At 43.8% G+C, this 15,886-nt stretch overlaps 1 protein-coding gene across 3 annotated transcripts in view; it reads right to left on the bottom strand.

Annotated features, from left to right (window-relative positions):
* Positions 1–15,886, bottom strand: part of Tio (zinc finger domain-containing protein tiptop) — a 150,222-nt gene that overhangs the window by 34,973 nt on the left and 99,363 nt on the right. The window lies entirely within an intron of this gene.

Here is a 15,886-nt window from a genome sequence, read left to right as displayed (position 1 = left end):
GACGAACGGTCCACTTCGCCCTCGACTCTCACGTCTTCCCGCCGTTCCTTTTCCTTCTTCGTCTCCGCCCGTCTCCGCACCTCCGCTAATGCAAGACACCGGGCTGGTATTAAATACCGCCCGTTTTCACGGACGAAATATCTGTCCGTTTCCTTCGCGCGGCGAATAAAACACGCAAATTTTGGCGAGTCGCAAAAATTTCAAGACGATTTCAATATCGATATGCAATACTATATAAATAATTTATATAAAAATATTATGCATCTTAGTTTAACCATTTCAATATTTACAGTGCGATCCATTAACAATTTTGACGCAAGTAGACTGAGCCTGAAATAAGATTAAAATCTAGATCTTACGTCATTATACTTGCTGCTACCTCATACCTGATGCTGACATCGTAACATCGTCATAATCTTCGAGAATCAGCATTATAATCCTCGTGTCGAATAAGAAATAGAAATTTTATAAGAATAATATCGCGCTTTCGCGAGACGGCGCCAATTTTAAGCTCTTTGTGCCGCGCCGCTCTAAAACGGGAAGATTAAACGCGGATTAAGTACTGACTTTACGGCGCTATCCGCGGAAGCGAGATAGAGTGCGTATACACGAAATGTAAATAGGAGCGACGGGATAATAATGAATGTTCGTGGAATAGTAATGAGAGGCAGATGCGCTGATAAAGAGGAGATAAGAAACGGAGAAAGTACGTACGCACGTATCTCAGGGCGACGTGTACATGAGTTACAAAGAAGGGGCGATCAATAATGCTCTTTTATAAAACGTACAGCGTGTGACTTAAAAGAGAATTTAGACGTTGATTTAAGCACGCGGCTAACGTGATTTATCGCCGGCGCTGGTTCCGCAACGCACGACCCGTAACATTTATTGTTCTTCCCCGGAGCGTACGTACGTATCGCCTTTTTTCCCTCCTTTTCAGAAATTGAAAAAGAATACGCGGCCGGGGAGCGGACGTTGGCGGGCGGAGGGGAGGGGAGGAGAGGGGAGGGAACGAAATCGGAGACCATCGCAATCCTGGGAGAAACCTTTCGCTTCGACGTCGCCTGTCTCGTACACCTGACGCGGCTGTCGCGACGAACGAGATCAGGATTTATCCGCAAAGAGAAGCGCTCCGCTTGCGTGCGCCGTCGTGACGGATAACGCGAACGAGAGTGACCTATGAGAAGAATTAAGACGTGAATGTGAAGCGGATAGTGGAAAACTCAATAGAGATCCCGTGTTTTGCAATACTGGTTAGTACAGCGAGTAATTCGACCGGCACGTTTCATCGAATAAAATAGCGGACGCTGTCAGTGACTTGGCGATCTCGCCGAAATGTCAATTCGATCTTGCGAGACGATTTTGCGCGTTAGCGCATTTGATTCGATTCACCGTTTTCCGCAGCGAGCCACGTGTAAGCTACGAGAGGAGAAGGAGGAGAGTCGCGGCAGAAGGAAATAAGATAACTCGTTGAGAATTATACGCGAGGCGGTAACGAGAGCTAAGCGTTCCCGGCAAGTGATCCATTTTCGAATATATTAATTCTAGTCTCGTCACGTTCGAGTCATCGTCTGCTGCTTCGGTGCGAGACGAAAGCCAGGTGCATCGGGACGGATCGAGGTCGTCGCGACGAGGATGTTAATTGCGACGCGACGCGACGCGACACGTACGGCAGGAGCGAAAGCGCGAGAACGTCTCCTCTTCGATTCCCTGCTTCTTTCTCACTCGAATCGCCGATTGATCCCGACAGACGTAGTCAGATTGCATATAATCGAAATAATTCATACCGAGCGCGATTGGCCGGGCGCATATAACGCTTCGTCTGTGTCTCGTAGTGGCTGAGGAAATCGCGCATCGCGACAAATAGGTCAGAGCGATACTGTCGCAATTTTCCTAATTACAGCGAATGAAAGAACTACACTGACGCATCGCGTGACAAGTGCAATTAATTCACGTTACGTACGCGAGATGATTCATGGCTGACACGAGCCGGATAGTAATTCTTTAGGGATTGTATAGCGGCGAGTAACAGCGCGAGTAACAGTTCGGCATCCCCACATACAATATTCGATCCTTTCGCACACGCGTATCAATGTAAAATACCGTAAACCATTATGAGCTTAACTCTATAATAATGATCGACGTTGAGGATCTCCTTTCTATCTTCACACGGACATGATGTTAGTCTGACGTGTACGACGTAAGTCTCTCATTTGTAATATTAACGCGAAGCTCTGCAGCTTGATAAGCTTATTATTTATAGAATCAGTTGAGTACGATGACCCCCGCCGTTGCACGCTGTATCCACGTCGGGGTTTTGAAAGCGGTGGTTTATGACTTGAAAAAAGAAGAGGAAGAAAGTAGTGACTCTCGCGTCACCTCCCGACATTAGCGTGGATTCGATAACTCCCGGCCGCCTTACAAGGACAAATGCCGTGAGTCCTCCGGCGCAAAGGGTACCACCTGCGCACTTTCGGCGGCAAGTGCGGGGGATCCCATTGTGCCTTCTTTTCAGTGGGCTCACCTGGAATCACCAGCGGCGATAAAATCTAACGAAATCGGCTGTCCCGTGGGGAATTAAAAATGAGGGTGGAACGCCCGCTGGCAAGAGGACCGTATTATCCGAGCCGTCCTTATCACGCGGCCTCGCATAAATCCAGCCGGGACACGCGAGTGTCGTGGCTGCATGCCGAGGATTGTGATCGCGCGTCTTCCTTAATTTCGCTCGCTTCGAATGGATTCGTGTGAGAGGTAGCGAAGTATGCGCGCGCGAGAACCACCGTTGAATAATTTTATTTTAAAAAATTCTCGCTGGTTTTTCAATACCGCGCAATGAAAAGACCGCGAATTCCCTTTAACGCCAAGTTATAAGCATAAAACACCGAAGCTATCCGGCACTCTCTTGGCTTTCCGCACCTTCTCGAAGAACCCTCATGAACGATCCTGAAACACCGATGAATTTTTCTCCTCCGTCCAGAGAAGAGTGTAGTCCGTTATTAACCCGGGCGCCCGCCGGAACGACCCGGCATCGCTCAACCGCTCGAGTCGTCTCCGCGCCTTTCTCGACGACTCGTCGTCGATCGCCCTCTCTAAATATCCTCTCCTTCAAGACGATATAGCGATCCTCGGTAATGAGTTTATAAGAGCGATCGTTGGTTTTTTTTTTAGAACGAGTGTCATTAGTCGTTATTGGTAATTGCGTTCGCTGAACAAAAATTGACAAGATGTCAATTATAGATACGGATAGAAATGTTCATTAGACTATCTTTGATTCACCCTTGGACTAAAGATTACTTATACGAGGGTTTTGAAGAGTTAATTAATTCTGCTCTTTTCGCGTGATAGGATTATCGAATTCGTCGAGCGAAAGAAAATACAAACTATATGTTACAAGTGTAAATTAGAATGAAGATAAGTAAATGTACAGCTTATAGAGAAGTAAAGACGTATCTCATGTATCGAGGTAAGAAGTTCCAATAGAATGCGATGAAATAAGCGAAAAAATTTTTTAAACTTTAGGAAGATGTGTTCCATAGAACGCACCATAGAACGATATACAGCATATAATAAACACGTAGATACGCGCAATAAAGCGTATATAATAAACGCATAGGTACACACGGAAATCACATTGCTAATGTAATGAGCCAACCATATACAATTTAAGATCCCCGGTCTAAAGCATTACCATGTGTATATCGTATAAACCCATCATCGAAGAACATAATTCTGTTTTTATCCTAATTAACGTCGCGCTTAACTGCCTGCCACGATCTCAAAAAGAGAATCTCGTTTCAGCTCCTTCGAAGAGATCATTCATCGGCACTATTTATTTTGCGGCTATTTCTCTTGAAGCACGACAGTTTTATATAATTGATTATGCGTCACGACGATTGCGCGAGCGTGAATTAAACTTGTTGATAATGCCAATGTAAATGGAAATACGGTTATACACGGATATGCGTGCTATGCATTCAAAAAGTTGTGAAGTAAACGTTGCAAAAAAAAAAACTATCTTTTTTGTAGAACAAGTCATATATGAACTGATTTTATCGAGCCTAAGAATTCTGGAATAAGGAAATTCTGAGATTTTCAAAAAATTAGAATGCTTTTATCGTCTTTTTTATAAGGTTTATATTATTATCACTGACGTAGTCAAAGATCGCATGTCTATAATCAGTTCACATATCTTGCGCTGGAATCAGTGCTAAAAAAACAGGGAATTTTATAGAATTTCAAAAACTGATCAAATCCCCGCGAGTGCATCGGCAGTGCATCGATACAAAATGACGACCTTTTAGAAATAGATACGCGCGCGCGCGATCGCGAACGCAAGGATACGAGGCTCGTTGGCCGATCCACGAAGCTCGTGCCGTCGCTTTCACGCGATCACCATGTTCACCCGGTCCTCCTACGACCGTCGACAGAAATAAACGATACGTCTGGCAATAAATATCACGGTATTATAATTAAGCTAGCGGCAAAAGGGTATGGTGCACGGGCAATGTGTGCGGGACACGCGAGACAGAGCGAGCCGGGAAGCAAATAGATAGATCTTTCATTTGGATGATCTCTGATCCGGAGCCACTAAGACGCGAAATATAGAAAATATCTGCTTGTATATATTGATAACTTCGAAGATCGATCGTTTATCTCTTTAGCAGAAACAAAGAGGGTTTATTTGTGAAAACCATCTCTTTCTGGAGTGCAGTAATAAATGTTACTTGTCTATTTCTTTACGTTAATACATCCAGTGGTAAAAAAATCTAACTGTTTACATGTAGATAAGAAAAGTTGCACTTATCTTCAACAAGATCTACGAAAATTAGCTAGAAATGTTAAAAGAAGTCTGCTTATACCTCAATTTGTTTAAACTATTGCAATAATACAAAACAGTTAACAATATAAAACGACGAGGTAAAAAGACACAATTTCATTGAGTATCTCAGCCATGAATATGAATCATTTTAAACATTTATTCAGGCATACTATTTCAGCGACAAACGATTTAACAATGCCTAGTCGTATTAGCTGAACGAGGAGAGATATATAGGAAGCTAGTGAAAGATATACAGGTTGATTTGTTTAGTCTGCTACGGGGGGCGGAATGCATCAACGCCACTCAAGGAGGCATTGTTTCAACGCCGCGGTGCAGCGGCGAAGACGCCGCGGCCTGGACGTGGGCCGAGGAATGTAAATCGATGCGATGTATCCGCCATCGCGCGCTAATTTAGAGTCGAGGAATGCGCGAAGTTGCGTACTGTCACCCCGAAAATTCATCGACGACGTCTCGACCGGCCGTGCCGTGTCTCACGTGTGACGCACGCGAGAGATATAACTAGTCGCACACATATTGCACGTGCATCCTCCTCTGCCGGCGCGTTCACATCGCCTGTCACGCCGCGCGAAGAGCGGAGCGAGCGGTATAAGAGAGCGGAATGAATCGCTGCCACTCAAGGAGCAGCCGTCGGATGCGGCGGATGGACTGACAAGGCCGAGTTGGAACGTCGTGACGTTGAAGACGCGATGCTGATATACGCGTCCACTACCGTGATGCGCGCAACCAGCCGCGCTCGACAAGCATCCCGCCGTTCTCCCCCGAGTCCACCGCGAGGAAACCCTCTCCTCGCTCTTCTTCGTTTTTATCTATATAGAACGCAGACGTGTGCACACACTTCCTGGCCCCGGCACGACGCACGCACAGCGAGAGATATTACAGGTTCCTCGCGCGGGGTTACTCCGCCGAGCGCGCGGAAAGCCTTGCGCGGCATATTAAAAACGTTTTTAGAAACCTGCGTCTAAGAAAACGATTAAAATAAGCAATCGGTTTCCCGTGGAAACGTCAAAATTAAAACTTGCGAGTCTCGCTGGAAGTCCTTCTTTCTCAAAGCCAACAGCGCGATAGTCATCCCCGCGGAGGCCGAGTAATTGCATCCGACGTTACATAAAATCTCCGCTCGAGTTGCTGCGAGCGAGATCAAAAAGTGTAATCGAGATACGACGCAAATGCGAAATTACCAATAATCCACGATGGACCACGCCGTCTGCTCTTAAGATCGTTCTTTATCAACGGTTTACCTTGTATAGGAATGTATTACGCGGCGGTCCGACGTTTCTTCTGCATAAGTCGCCTCGGCGAGGATCTTGCTTTCTCCTGCATCGCCGAAGAAAACGACGATGATGAAAGTGTCCTCGATAAATTTCCCAATCTTGCAACGCGACGTACGAATGTGGCCTTGCCAGTCCGTCAGAGTACACCATTGGCTTTTCGAGTGGCAGCAACCGATTCTGCCCGACTATGCTGCTCGCTCGAGCGCTTGCATCGTGTCAGATGAAGCGATGATAAGTGAATGTTCTGTCGATGCGTATGCACATGAGTTGTCGGCACTTACAATCGTACATACTTACTCGGCGAGGAGTAAAAAGTGTTCGGGGTATTATCGAGCGCCCCGTGAAATCATTGGGATATTTCGCTCGATATTGCGCCCGTCATCGCATTGCACATCGAGTTCTCTCTCTCATCAATTTTTGCGCTCTTACACTTTCAATCGCGCAAAGATCTTCGTTTTGTAATAACGCGAGGAAAAATCGTTAGATAATTATCCGCGTTTATCGTAATTATTGGAAGGGGAAAACACAGTAACTCGTTAGACAGGTCGGACTAGGTCACCGTGCGAATTTTCCCGCGAAAACTAAACGTTTCCCGGTAATGATGTGCCCGGTCGTAAAGCCATCACGATAATTATCCTGAACTTTCGACGGGTACTTTCCGACGCACGACATATGGCCGGCGTGTTATCACGTTTCATTGTACTCGCGGGATGAGAGAATCAATCGTGCGCGAAAAGTCGCGCACGTTCGGCCGGATTTTTGCGCTCGCCGGCATAAATCGCGATTTTCCCATCGCGCGTTGCACGCTCGCTCGAGCGTGGCGGGGAACAGCACCTTGCCTTGCCTCGCCTCGCCTCGCCTCACCTGTGGTTAATCGTTTCGATATTTAGTTTTTCTCGCGTTATTAACCGAGCGATTCCTCCCCTCCTCCCCCGACATTACGTAATTCTACGATGGTGGGCTTCTCTCAGGTTGCCAGCCTCCATTAATTAAGATCGACAAGAGTGCGTGCGTGATCGCGATGACACGCTCGGGGTTTCAATTCGCGCAAACTTGCGTCTTGCATAAATAAGTGCACGCGAGAGCGTACACTCGGCAATGAACTGCCGGCGCGCCGGGGGTTAACTGTACAAATCGTTCGCACATTAATTTCCGCCGAAGACTAATTCCCGATGCGCATATTAAGCAATAGGAGCGTGTCGCTCACGGACATTGTGTGATTCCGCATTAAACACAAGATCATTATGTTCGAATAAATGAACGATATATCACTGTCGCGCCGAGCCATGCGTCGGGGCGCGCTCGCCGGGAGATGACGTTGTTAATCAATCAGCCGGCGCGAGGGAGATCACGATCCGATCTAAGCGATCGCCGCGGCATTAAGACACGAGGACAGCCAGTTCCTTGGACTCGCGGCCTAATTACGCGTTCAAGCTGAGCGAGAGGGAAGAGAGTCGAGTGTAGATGCGAGACCACCCCGTTAACCCGTCCCGCAACGTCGTCCTCCCGTCGAATCAACCCCCTGAACGAACCGCCGCAAACCGCTTCTTGTCGGTCGGCAGCCGCAGCCGCTGCCGCGGACGACTAATATCTCGTTCTTTTGTTGCGCTTCGCGGCAATCCGCGTCTGCCCGCGCTTGCGACGAATTTCGGGCTGATTATTCGAGGCGGTGGAATGATGTCGGTCGGCCGGATTAAAATGCTCGCTGGCTACCGGAGCTAGGAGCTGTAACGAGGACCGCAACGTGGCGGATGTCACCCTCGGGGAAGGGCCCCCGCCCTCATGCTTGCTGCTTTCCTTCCGAAATCGTGCCGTATCGCTGCGTGCCGCTTCATCTCTCGGCTGACGTTGCCTTGGTGCGTCATTAGACTTTCCATCTCCACCGCAGGAGATGTACATTTTTCACTTTTAACGTTAGCGTTTCGTAGAAATGTTCTTTCTACACCTAGTATAATCTAAACCTGAACCTGAACGCCCCTAATCTAAACCGTACTCTCCAGTTTAAAAAAAATATTGATACACGTAGCTTCATAAGAGGCTAATATATTCCTAGGACGACAGAAAACGAAGAAACTGTGCGCGGATCACAGAGTTAAAAAAGTACGTAACATCAATAATAAAAGATGCAATTATAACGCGATCAAATGGTACGCGTCGTATGGCGTCAATGAAATCGGGTCAATTGAAGTTGAAAAGATTGAGCAATGAGAAAAGGATTGCAATATAACTGCATATGCGACTTGGGAATAATAATCTACACGGCGGATTGCATCTTTTTTGCGTGCGTCCATGCTGACATATAGTCATGCTATATCATCAACGACAGCTAACAAGATTCGACTTTCTATGTTATAATCGAAGATGTCACGCGGCGAACGACGAATGTTGCCGCGCGAAAAGAGGGTCGTTTTCTTGGTCGGTAATAATAATAAAAATTCATGCGACACTTTATGGCCACCATAAAACACAGAAAGCCAATGAGAAATGCAGTTGTAGAGAAAGAAAACGGGTACACACAAATTACGACGAGAGACAGCCGACCAATCATCGTTAATCGTATTATAATGATTATGTAAAACAGCACTTTAAGTATTGCAATAAAAATCTCGATACATATATGGATATTTCAGTAAAAATCTAGTTTGTATACACGGGATAAGAATACGAATTGCACGACATATGAACCACTTTATAAGCTTGTTTCGTGCCTCAAAAGACATATTACAAACAGTTAAATAAATATTATTACGCGGTGATTGAACAAGTTCTCGATCGATTGCAGACGCGTCTAATAATAGATCGATGATCGTACGAGGAGCCGTATATAGAAAATAACACTGACTTGCTATTATTCAATTATGGACGGCGGACTTCGGCTCGGTACGCATTGTATAAATATCTTTTTACTTAGACTTTCATTCGCATTCGCGTGTTGCGCAACATGCAAAATTACACGTCTTTTTTTTATACGGATGTCGGTCGCGAATCTCGGTGAAACCCTGCGCGGGCGAGAGTAATGATGAAGTAACGTCACCTCGACGAATATCGTCGCAAAGACACTCCCCCCCCCTCCCCTCCACCATTCGTTCGAGTAAGGACGACCAGTTCGAAAGTGCGATAAAGAGGCGATCGCGAGCGCGTCGCTTCGGGGTTCAAAAGCGGAAGAACGACGGCCGCCCCTGGAAGACGCCGGAGCGACGAGTCGGCCGTTAGCGCGTTTTACGGCGGCATTAAGCTTCTCTTAAATGACGCACGCAAAGTGCTCCTGGCCGCCCCCCTGCCCTCCCTCTCTCACATCTACCTCTGGGCCAGGACGCTAACCATCCTGGTCCACCCACCTACCCGCCAAGAAGCTGCTTCCTGTCGTGCGAAATCACCTTCTCACCCAGTCACTTCGCACCCATCCTCGCCGCCTCTTCCCTTTCCCGCCTTCTCCTCCTCCCGGTTTTAGTATCTATCTGTCCGCGCGTACAGATTTAAACCGACAATTTCTTCCTGCCTCGGAATTCCATTGACGGCGAAACGGTGTTCTTTACAGCCGAAAAATTGTTACGTGTTAATCAACGGGAAATATAATGTTTCGTGTTGGTAGTTGACACGCACTTGGAAATTCTTCTCAAGCAAAACAAATCGACGGCTTTTAAATATAAAATGATGATTAATGTTATCTCCCCGAATTGAGATTCGATCTTTTACCATGACGTATCAACAATCATAGTTTGAATTGTAAAATACGGAGCAAAACATGAAGCTCAAGCACGCAACATGATCTATGTACATGACATACTTACTTGAATATCTCCCTACTATAAGATAATAATAGTTCGCGTACAAAATGATGTCTATTTGTATTTATACCTGTCAAATAATGACCACGATCATATGTCGCTAAAAATAAAAACACAGCCGGATAAGAAGATGTCAGTGTCTATTAAACCACGACAATAAATTACAGTTTGACAGCTAGTAAAGCGAAACAATAATTATTATGATTACATGACAATTCAATCTCATATCTATTCAATTTATAATAAATTTAAAAATATATTATTTTTGCTGTTTTACTTTTTCGTTTCATTTTTTGTTCATAATTTACCGCATTTAAAGATTTGCAACCTTTATTATATCGAAAATGCGACCGAGAGATATAAGATGAATCGATAACATCATGTACTTAAACGTTCGTGTAATCTGTAAATCTGTTTCGTGTAGGCCTTCTGCATCAAATTACCACATTTTACTTTCCTACAAGGTATTATTACGCGGTCAATAACGTGTGCTTTGCGGATGCAATTGAAAGCCTGCCCCGCCTGTACACGTAAAAACTTGGCGGGAAAGTCGAATGACGTAGACGCTGAATCGAGGGGTGCCAGGACAGTCAGTTTGTATAAAAGTGGATCGAGAGAATACCTGCGACGAGAGATCAGACGTCGGCGTCGCGTGTGCGCGCTTGTGCACGTGCACAGGGGAAGAACACGCGCGCACGGAAAACACGGGGAGCCGCGCGTCGGGGCACATAAGTCCATCCCCAGGGTGGGCGGCGGGCCGCGTCGGGCGCTCCCGGAGTATTGACAGATATTTAAATGAATATTCCTCGGCTGTTAGGGGTCTCTCTTTGAAATCAAAGCAGAAGGCACAACGGTTCATTTAGACGTGCGCCGATATCCCCCGCCCGCCGACCGGCTCTCTCGGTGGATACAGAATTTCACTTGTCACGTCGTCCGCGGGTTATCGCCCAGCGAGACGATCGCCGGCCGAGGGTGACACGGGAAGGTTGTCTTTCGTTTGTCGCACGCACGCGGTCTCGTACTTTTCCCCGCTTGCGACCTTATTACGAGCTTGTCGTACGATATTTCCCATCTTCAAATTATTAATCTGATTTTTCTTATTCCTTTCTAATGAAACGCCTTTATAGATAGGTAAGATAAAAAAGGTATAATAAATTATTTCTACATTGCAATTAATGATGAATGATGATTGTCAAATGGTATGATTAGAGTGGTTCATGAGGAATATACATGGCCAGGAAAGATCCATCTATAGTATTCTCTGAATTATGCAGAATCAAACATTATTACTCGTAGCAGACGGGAATTATAGTTTCATCGAAAAAATCGTATGTGTGTTTAGCGAATTTATTGATCGAGATAAAACATTAATACGCTGATGATAAGCTGGTGGTAAAATGTAGGCTGGTTGAAACTGGCATTTGTGAAAAATATGAAACGGCGAGGAGTATAAAATCACCATCAATGACGCGAAATTAGAATTAATGGGCCTTCTGTAAAGTGAAAGCGCGGCTGCACCACTTGGATATGCTTACGTTGGGCCCGCAGCTGTCAAGTAGAAAGATTTACATCAACGGAAATATAAATTATCGTACCGGATTGACAGCGATTTCCCGAGAAAACCTTAGCTGCGGTTTCATATTAATTTATCTTTACTTCAATGTGACATGAGAAAAAAAATAAAATTGTATTTTCCTAATTGTCAAATAAAGATATGATTAAATGATGTATGTACATAGCCTTGTCATAAAACGCATTATTAAACATCTCATTTTACAACAACCAACATGGTGAGACTTCTTATAAAATTCCAAGATGTTTTGTTTCAGAAAATTGAAAAAAGGATATTATAATTACCCTTACATGAGTTCGTTTATGTAAAACAATAATTATTACATTGTATACAAAATTTAATTTAAATTACGAATTCTGAGAAACATTAAATGACAAGTAAAACTATTTTCCCCAAGTATTGCAGAGGCTAGCGCATTTTTTTTCTGCCAAAAGCTACAGGAAAAAGGCTCGTATTCCGGTACCAAGCTGATGACTGATAACCCCAATCGGTCGCAGTGCGATAGCAAAGAGGAATTTCCGCGCTCGGTAAATGTACCATAATCGAGCGATGAACACGGCTGCCGTATATTTTTTTTTCCAGGCGATGAGAGCCGGACGAGAGCACACACGCGGCAATAAATCCCGGCCTGCGCCGCTAATTTTCACGGAGCGCCGTTGTATGCATCGTACCTACGCAAAGCGTGCCCACACGATACCAGGCAGGTGCATCTGCATCGTTACCGCTAGAACGCGGACGCGGACAAGGATATACGCGCGACGGGGTCGTGATATACTTGGAACGAGATCGGCGCTGTTACCGAACCGACCGATCGTGTCCTTGTAATTTTTATCGGAGCGACTACGATGACACGTTTCGCGCGAAATTTATTGCCGTCGTCGACACGACGGTTGTATCTCGACTACGAGACGCACGGCCGGGCACGAGTGGCCTTTTCAAGTACCTCCTGATGTATTTCGTTGATTAAAACACGTTAATTTTCTGCTGTGAGACGCATTTTTACGACGGCGGCCCTCCGCGAAATTACTAACCATTAAATGCGCACGCATCGGGATGCCGTGGGATCCAAAGGGAGCCTCGTAAATTCCTCGTAAATTCCTCGGTGCCCGTTTTATTTTAATACTTATTTCACGATATTTATTATTATTCTAAATACGTCGCGTTCGACGCGTTCCTTAAAAGCGTTACTCCGAACGGACGCGAAATAATTATAATATCAAGTCGAGCCGAGAACGAAAATAAAAAGACAACGAGAAGAACACATTGCGGCGAGAATAATATTACGAGTCGCAATTTGATCGGAGAAAGTTAAAAGCTGTTACTCTTGAAAACATATATATTCTTACAAAAATAATTTCGCGCGGATGTTGTTTTGCTCGGTAAAGGGATAAATAACTTCATATCAAGAATTAAGTATCCCGCAAATGTATTACGCAATAACACAAGTACTACGAAGCTCCGTGCGATTATTATCGTTTCTCGAATTTGTGAATTTCAATTAATACGGTTCAGATAATGAAAATCCCATTAGGGCTATGATTTATCCTTAATTGCCAGCGAACTTTCGACGACACGTAAATATTTCTTCAGTTATATCTCCGCCGACCGATTGCCATCGCGTACCAACGACAACGATATTTTCATTAAGCGAAAATCTACGATGAACATCCTTTTCAAAAGCGACTGCGGAGAGAATCCCTTTACGAAGTTCGTCCGCGGAGAATTTCTTCGTGAACTGCATTTACAAAGAGTCCAACTACGAGGTACATTAGTCGAGATTATATCCGGCAAAGGAAGTCGACCAACTTTCGAAGACACTGTTGCAACTAAATCTCTTCGAATCTGGCGACGTCCAAAGACGTCGAACTTCTGCGGAGTCAGCAACAAATACACCAAAATGCGACAGTGATCGTAAAGCGAACAGTATGCACCGCCGAATGAGATATGTCTTATAGATATGTATCCCGTATAAATATGTATAAGAATGAAAACAACCGAGTTTTATCTCTTCAGCTGGCGCCAAAATTCTTTGTAAAAAATATAAGAAGTCTCCACGTGGACAATCCGTGGCGTATTATATCACGCGAGCTTTCAACATAAATTTATTAAACGCGAGATTTATTTACCACGTAATATCATATTATAAGTAATTAACTGGACGACGTAGAAGAATGATACGAGAGCGTCCCGGTAATATGGATTTAGAACAAACAGGCGTTCTCGCTATTATACACTGTACAGATATATGAATGTTTCACGAGTAACAATAGTTACCTGAAAATATTAACAATCGCAGAAACGTGATATGCTCGAAACAATATTATTGCCAGCATTAGAGATATTATCGCAAAAGTATGTTACGTATAAGAAATAAATATAATCAAATGTTTTTATAAAAGACACACATATATCACAGATATATATTTTTTATTAATATTTTTGATCGCAGCTTTTTAAATATTTGATATAAATATCTCAACGTTCTTCTTATTAGGAATTTAATTGGACATAGACTCGTGAAGTTCTTAACACATACGAATGTGCAGTTCGTTGTGAACTAGCTCGCAATAACACGCGGATTTCCGGCAAGGTCTACGATCCGAGAAATCGGAGCTGATTGCGCGTTTCAGATAGATCGAGAAAAGTTGTCCGGTTATCGCTTTGCGGCTCCATTTCGAGACGACGTTCAGGCGACGTAATGAGTTACGGCGTCACGTTGGATTTGCAAGTGAGACGAGTCAACCAGTTGCTCAGTTTGAATTGTCTTTACCTTTGGGCAGCCGGTTACACAATGCCGCTTTCGATTTATCGTTCGATTTATTAGTTTCTCCTGTCTCGTTAATTACTTTCCCATCGCAGGAATTCTGGCACTGTAAAGCGAATGACTTTCGCGCGTATGCACGGTACAAGTTACATCGAATCTGCAAGTGAAAAGAGTTCAACCAGTTGCTCCGTTTGCCCTATTCTTCAACTCGCGCAATTGCTCCTGTCGAATTTGAGCTCGTTGTTCGATTTGCTATACTCTTCCATTTGATTGTTTATATAATACTCATCATACTACACAATTGTCAATGAAATTGTATACGTACAAACATACATTTACAAAAATTACAAAAACTATGCAAATATGTGTGAAGAGACAAGATAAATTATATTATTAATATTTATTATTGATACGAAATCATCAATACGAATCAATGGAAACGATTGAAGTGTATATGTGTGCATTACCGTTTTCTTCGTAAATTTATTAAGATTAACTGATTTATTATATTTTGCTCTTGCAGGAAAATTCTGTTTTATTTCTAAGTCAGATTATTATGATATATTTAATAATATTCATTATTTATTTTTACTTTATATATTCGTTTATGATAAAACCCGCTCATTGCATGTCATATATCAGGATTTCTTATCTCCTTAATTACTTCTATATTGTGACGTGCAGGAAAGAGCGCAATAGAATATCTTCCGTTATAGGCTCACAAGACTGATACAAAAAGAAGAGCGGCAGGATATGTTAGCAGATATCTATCATATGATCGGCTGTAGCAGCTGCGCACCGGTATTTTTTTTTAGACACTATAATATTAACGCTTTAATAATCATATAACGTAGACCTGTATGCCAAGATGGTATAAGATGACAAGAGGAGATCGCGATGGTAAACTTACGTCGTGTCTATGTCATTCAGTAGAATCGACAGAAAGGTGCAAATCGTTGTCTCTTAACAGCATCGAAGAATAAATCGCAAATGTAAATTTGTGAATCGTACAGTGAAGTTCACTTTTCATAGCATACGTAACGGAATATAATGGCCGTCGTACGATGAGATGTCATTTCATGCAATGCGAATCCGAGTTGAAAGTCGTGTTAACAATTTGAGAGTGACGCACTGTATACCTCCAATACATGTATTATAATTTTTACATCTTTTTCAACTTAATCGACATTAATTAATCATATTACCTGTTGGTCAGGAATGCGGGAATAAACGTTACGCGTTTCCAAGAAACGATACCGCGTTCTGATGTGGAGACATAAATCGAGAGGAAAATGAGAGACAGAAATCATGATTTACCGAGTTCTTTCAAGGTAATAGATCGAACGTTACTTAAGAACATCACAATCGTGAAGTATAGTCCGATCGAAGGACATATGAGCAAACCTCAGTCGATATCTGTTCGTCCAGAATGTCATTTATAACACTTGGTCGCGCTTATCGATCCCCACCGCACGTTACCGATCGCTTTTGCTCTGTTATTCGCTTATAACCGTCGTAAATATCCAATTTATGGCTAGGCCAGACCGGTCGACGATAATCGGTTAATGAGACGCAACACGTACATGTTTCCCGGTATTTCTAGCATTACACGAACTCATCCACGATCTTCGAGATTATCGAATATCTGGA

The sequence above is a fragment of the Temnothorax nylanderi genome, unplaced genomic scaffold (assembly GCF_030848795.1).
Source record: "Temnothorax nylanderi isolate EJ_2023f unplaced genomic scaffold, tnyl_v1.0 TNYL_tig0058_pilon, whole genome shotgun sequence".
In the NCBI taxonomy this organism is placed as follows: Eukaryota; Metazoa; Arthropoda; class Insecta; order Hymenoptera; family Formicidae; genus Temnothorax; species Temnothorax nylanderi.
Note: the sequence above shows the minus strand (reverse complement) of the source record. Positions and strands in the feature narration are given on the sequence as shown.